Consider the following 6,982-nt stretch of genomic DNA (forward strand, 5'->3'; position numbering starts at 1 on the left):
ATAATTGATTTAGAAATGGGAAGCGAAAATGGAACTTCTTCATAGTTACGAAATAGTAGTCAGGACACATTAATTGATCTGATGCTGTGTAATCACCAAAAATAAGAATTCTCTGATAATGGCATAAATACAACACCATGCAAGGTAATACGCAAAGGACTGATGAAAACTGTTTTACTGGAGCCAGCAAGTATAGCTTACAACTGTGAAAAATATATCAATTTTATCCATATGAAATGGTAAAATTCTGTATACAGTAAGAAAATATTTTTCATATTCAACCTCGAAATCAATTGTTAACATACGCTAGGGCTGTCTTGAGACCACCAATATCACCCAGAAAGAAGAACACATCCCTAAACGATGATATGCTTACATTGTGGAGGATTTCGAGTTGAAACTGAATTCCATCACTTCTATGCACCGATAAACGATAAAAATAAATTACATAAAACTTAACAAAAATAAAAGTATCACGTTACTCAGAATGGAGGAAACCGTTAGTAAAGAGATGAAACAGATACAGACCAAAAAAAATCATTTATATCGGGTTAGTGCTGCTCAAGACAAACAATAATTCTGCTTTCCTTGTGAATGTTACTTTGTTGCCTAATGTTGACAGCAGTAACAAAAACATTTTTTTTTTTTTTATTCATCGCATGTCTATTTAAAGCTATTTAGGAAGGGCTTCTATGTAGACTGTAATAAAAAACAAGTTTTTTACTTTTCAAACAAAATCTTTTTCGAGAACAATAATAAAGAATCGTTTGAGTTGCTGATATCATGCCAGCACGGACTCTTGCTACTACCCGGTATAAGCCAAGGTTTTGATGCACCCCATTCCAAGTTCTCCAGTGATTACCAGTTTTATAGAGTTTAAGCAAATAAGACTGGTTGTTATATTTTTTTTTTCTTTTTTTTTTTACATCGGCGAACGTATCATGTGAGTGGTAACTATTTCAGGTCCAATGATCTATAGCAGACACTCACTCATTGGTCGTTGAAATGATAGTCATAGAAAAGGTCGTGTACTGGATAATTTTCTGTGTTAAAAGATACATCGTATATATAAATTTATATATATATATATATATATATATATATATATATATATATATATATATATATATATATGTATATGTGTGTGTGTGTAATATATGTAAAATTACATGTTTAAATATATGACCTAAGAGGTCAATATGGATGTAAGAGCGAGTGTGAGAAATGCCATAGTCATGTCATAGCCAGGATGCGAATGCCAAACCTCAGCAATGTAACATTTTTATGAAGAATAAACACAAATACAAACCGTGAGAAAGAGTTGTGTCACACTGGATGCAGGTGTCTTCCTCTATTAATGTTTAGTTTACATTATGTGTTTAAATGCTGAGATAACTGACTATACAATATCTGTGATATTCATATTTTAGCCAGTTCTTATTTAGATGTCATACGGAATGGTCATCCGACCAAACCATCTATACTCTTGTGATGGAGATGTTAATAACTGTTTTAAAGGAATAAACTATTTTAAAGTTAACTTACCTAGACTTACTTGAAGATGTAACCTACCAAGTCTAATATTACAACACATTGAAGATGACATTTGATGGGAACCTGAATGTGTGTTAATAACAGTATCACACCAACACACACACACACACACACACACACACACACACACATATATATATATATATATATATATATATATATATATATATATATATATATATATATACATACATTTACATATATACATATATATATATATATATATATATATATATATATATATATGTGTGTGTGTGTGTGTGTGTGTGGGTAGGGTAGCCTAGCCACGATGTAGATACCCGAAGTGAACCTTCCCTTGTATTTCATGATTGAATTTAATTACAGCTGGTTGATAATGATATAAAGTTACCAAAGCGTTGCCTGTAATTGGCAAACCCCCGTCTACTTTATCAAGACGCAAAATGTCTAGAACAATAAAAGTACTTATAGAATTATAAGAAACACAACTTACTAACATTTGGAGGGTAAGAAGCAAATAAGCCACGAAGCGAAGAAAAAATACTCCATACGGATAATAATCTTAATAATCTTAAAAATGATTGATCACACAAAGATATGTTATGTCATATTCGACGACCAAAATATTTTTGGAACAGTTTCCTCGGCCACATACTATTCTATCTCATTTCTCTTCGTCTTTTTATAACTTTTTATAGTTTATATTCGAAAGATCCATTTTAATGTTGTTACTGTTCTTAGAAATATTTCATTTTAATATTTCATTACATGTTTTGCAGTTTACTTATTTCATAGTTTCTTTACCTCACTGGCCTATTTTTCCCTGTTTAAGTACTTGGGCTTATAGCATCCTGCTTTTTCAACTAGGGTCGCAGCTCAGCTAATAATAATAATAATAATAATAATTATTATTATTATTATTATTATTATTATTATTTATTATTATTACTATTATAGTTATGATAATAATAATAATAATAATAATAATAATAATAATAATAATAATAATAATAATAATAATAATAATAATAATAATAATAATAATAATAATAAAATTTAAAGTCTAATAGAAGAGCAATCTCATATATGTATATGAGGTTCAGGGCGACTGGATTCAGTGCGAATGTTAATGTAGCGGAAAACATCAATCAAGATATAAAAAATATATATAAAAAAGCAAGGGTATGAAGTTTTCACGTTCTCCCAATATCTTAAGGAACTTACTTTGGAATTTGTTGAAATGCTACGATAGCACGACAATATCCTCGTATTATAATCATATGTCTGTTGGCTTTGAAAGTTCTCTATTTGATGTTTTAAATATTTTTTGGCGATCACCAGACAGGGACATGACCAATAGGATACCACAGTCCGACTTGTATCCCTAGCTCCATGTATTTCATAGATAAGACTTACAAAAGACACTTGATTTAATGATTTCGTGAAGACACGTATTTCAAAATTGACTTTAGGGAAGAAGCATTCGCTTAGCCTGAAATTCTAACTATAATTTGCCTGCCGTTTGGATACTATGGCACGACAGCATTACTCACACGGGAGTGACCCTAAAAACAAAAATGATAACGGAGGCTTTTTTTTTTACCTCATCCTAAAACTCCATTTTTGTTTGTGCGCATATGTTAGCATATGCATGTGTTTTTGTGTGTGCACATGTGTTTTGTACACGTGTGTTTTTTGTGTGTGCACATGTGTTATCCTGTGCACGTGTGGTTTTAGTGTATAAGTGTCCGCGCATGGATACATATATAAGAATATGTATGTGTATGCAGCTATTTGTAATACGCCCTTCTTTAAGTTTATTGTAACTCAGTTCATGACCTATCAGTCACTATCTAAAATAGAGAGATTCTGAGACCCCTGTCACTTGTTTAAGGCAGAGGCAGAAAGAACGTCAATGATGGATAGCAAATAAACACGCAATCTCGTTTTTGTCACACTTGGGTACAATCTTCAACCTTCATACTTTACAACACTTTTTCTCATATCAATTCATAATATAGGGTTTTTAGTTCCTCTTTTCTTTGTTTTTCGTTTAACATAAACCTCTGCACTGGTACAAATTAAGGGAATGGAAACATTCTTTGACACCACCATACACAATATCTTAAAAGATAACAACAACAAATGCAGCCGTTTCTAGTCCACTACAGGACAAAGGCCTCATATAGATCTTTATTCATGTCTGGGGTTCGGCCAATTTTCATCACCACGTTGGCCACTGTAGATTGCTGGTGGCGAGAGACTTTAGTCTGATCGCTCACAGCATACCAACCTAGTGTGGGTGGCCCTTACTAATACAGCTTTGCTGATCTTGGCAATATACAAACCCTTTCGTCAAAGTTAAGGTATCTCCACTCAGAAAGACTAAAGGATTAACATTATTCATCAATTACTTAGTCAATATCCCTTTTCGGGTGACTGATAGTCATAAATATGTATGATACTGATGAGCAATTCTTTACCCAAAAGTTTTCTTAGAGGAACTACTATAGTTTAGCGTGGTGATGATGAACTTAAAGGTATGAGATACCCTGATCTATAGCCAGGGACATCCTCTAAACTTAATCTAGATATCTAATTTCTTCAGCTTGTCTTTCTTTCAATTGAGCTTCGATATATATATACACACACACACACACACACACACACATATATATATATATATATATATATATATATATATATGTATAAATATATATATACATAATTATAAATATATATTTATAAATATATATATATATATATATATATATATATATATATATATATATATATATATATATATATATATAGTATATATATATATATACACATATATATTTATATATATATATATATATATATATATATATATATATATATATATATATATACTATATATATATATATATATACCTTGAAAAAAAATCATTCGGCAAACTTAGATATATTAAATAAATAATCACCGAGATTAAGAATATTTTTGTAGCCTACAATCATAGTAATTATATATATATATATATATATATATATATATATATATATATATATATATACATATATATATATATATATATATATATATATATGCGCGTGTGTGTGCGTGTGTGTGTGTGTGTGTGTTTGTATGCGTGTTGTGCCTGAGATCGGGTGCGTTTGAGGGTGACAAGTAAAAAAAAGAACACTAAATCGTTTCTTTAGCAAAAACAGTAGAGGAAAGACCCTGAAGCTAACATACATTGATATTTCACTATCCTTTTTTTCAGTTTGCTCCCATTATTTCGGACCGCTTCTGTCTCGTTCATCAACTTCTTACCTTTTATTCTATTTAGATCAATGTCCAAATGCCATTCTGTGTCCATTTTAGATTAACTCTTATTATCATCAATAGTTTATGTATGTTTGAATGTTTGTAAGTGAGCAAACGTTCTTAATAAACAACGATGAAAAGAGAGAGATAGTATGTTACGTTTATGAAAAAATTCTAAACAAATCAAGAGCGACTTGAAACGGTCAAAGATATAATGTTAAAAAAGAAAATTTTTGGATTCGGTGAAAAGAATTTAACCATTTACTTTTCGAACAGTCAACCTATCGTCTTTCTGAATACCATTTTAGATATTCAATCTGGAATAGTCCCTCATACCATTTCAGTAAAATTTTAAAATCACTGTTATATCAACAGACAAGTCTAAATTTCAGATATTAACTGATGAACTATCAACTAGAAACTATCAACTCAAAGATGGTTGATTATTGCCATAAACCCAGACGCATAAAACGTGTTTCGCCATTCTGCTGTTTTCTTTTTTTTTTCTTTCTTTTTTCTAAAAACTATATTCAACTAAAAGCAGAGGTGATACTATCAATTCATATTTAAAGTTTTAAAGGTCGTTCATGAATGGCAGAGGCAAGGGACAGTGACATTGCCGTAGCAAGGAGGACAATGCCCTAGAGGCAGGGCCAGGCAACGGCTGCTGATGACTCTGCGGGTAGACCTACGGCTCCCTCAAACCTACCATGTTTAGCTCGTAAGGATGGTGAGATTACAAACAATACAAGACTATCGAATTTGAAAAGGACTCGAACCCCAGTCAGGCTATCACCAGGCAGAAACGCTTCTAGTAGGCCACTACAATCCTATGCTAATGATTATTTTTCAAATTATAAAGCATTATTACTTGACTAAAAAGATAAAGATGAAACAGAATGTTACGTACATGAACGATTACTTTTTTTGGTCTAATTCCTGATACTAGCAACTAATCTGATCAATATTATTATTATTGTTATTATTATTATTATTATTATTATTATTATTATTATTATTATTATAATTATTTGCTAAGCTATAACCCCGGTTGAAAAAGCAGGATGCTATTAGCCCAAGGCCTCCAACAGGAGAAGTACAGTAGATCAGTGAGGAAAGGAAATATGGAAATAACTAAACTATTTACTGTAAGCTGTAGGAAGTAGTGAATAACAATGTAAAATATCTTAAGATCAGTAACAACGTTAAAATAGATCTGCCATTATAAATTGAAGAGAGAATAGTGTGCATGAGTGTACCCTCAAGCAAGAGAACTCTAACCCAAGAGAGGGCAAGGTACAGAGGCTATGGCAGTACGCAAGAGTAGAGAGCAATGGTTTGACTTTGGATTGTCCTAGAAGAGCTGCTCACCATAGTCAAAGAGTTTCTTCTACCAAGTGGAAAGTAACTACCGAACTATTACAGTTCAGTAGTTAACCCTGTGAGTGAAGAAGAATACGGATGATTAACTACAGATGGAACTCCAGGCTTAGTGGGTGCATGGCATCCTGTAGCCGTACAGTAAACAATATACAGAACTACATAAAAACATGCAACTGGCCTTAGTGATCTGGTGTGAGTGACAACGCTCGTTAAGGTACCCGGAAAACCAGTAAAACCAAGATATCATTTTAAATTGATCATTGGGCTGTATGTGTAACTTCTACCATTACATTCAAAGATAATCTGTTTTTCCTCAAAGCTTGCTTCTGTTACGACAATATTTGAAGTGAAAATTAGATATTAAATCTTCCTCCATTTCTTCCCAGAAATCTGGTCATAGAAAAGTTAATTTAAATTAAATGATTTTTTTTTTCATAACGTTCAGGACAATATGTTCAAAAACATTCAAATCAGGATTCAATGTAAGAATTATTGACTCCACAGATAAAACTCTTCAGTCCATTTGACATTGGTGATATAGACAACAGTCACGCACGTGTTATAAAAACTAGAATACTGAAAAACTAATAGAGAAACTTCTTACAATTCTGACAAAACCTCTGAAGATTCATTGCACGCTAGTGTATCTCAATAAGGAACAAATTCTTTTGCAATAACAATCAATGCCTGGCTTCTTCCTTCCTTTTTTTTTTTTTTTTTTTTTTTTTTTTCTTTTTTTTCTTTTTTTTTCTTTTA

This window comes from Palaemon carinicauda, chromosome 23, assembly GCF_036898095.1.
Source record: "Palaemon carinicauda isolate YSFRI2023 chromosome 23, ASM3689809v2, whole genome shotgun sequence".
Classification (NCBI taxonomy): domain Eukaryota; kingdom Metazoa; phylum Arthropoda; class Malacostraca; order Decapoda; family Palaemonidae; genus Palaemon; species Palaemon carinicauda.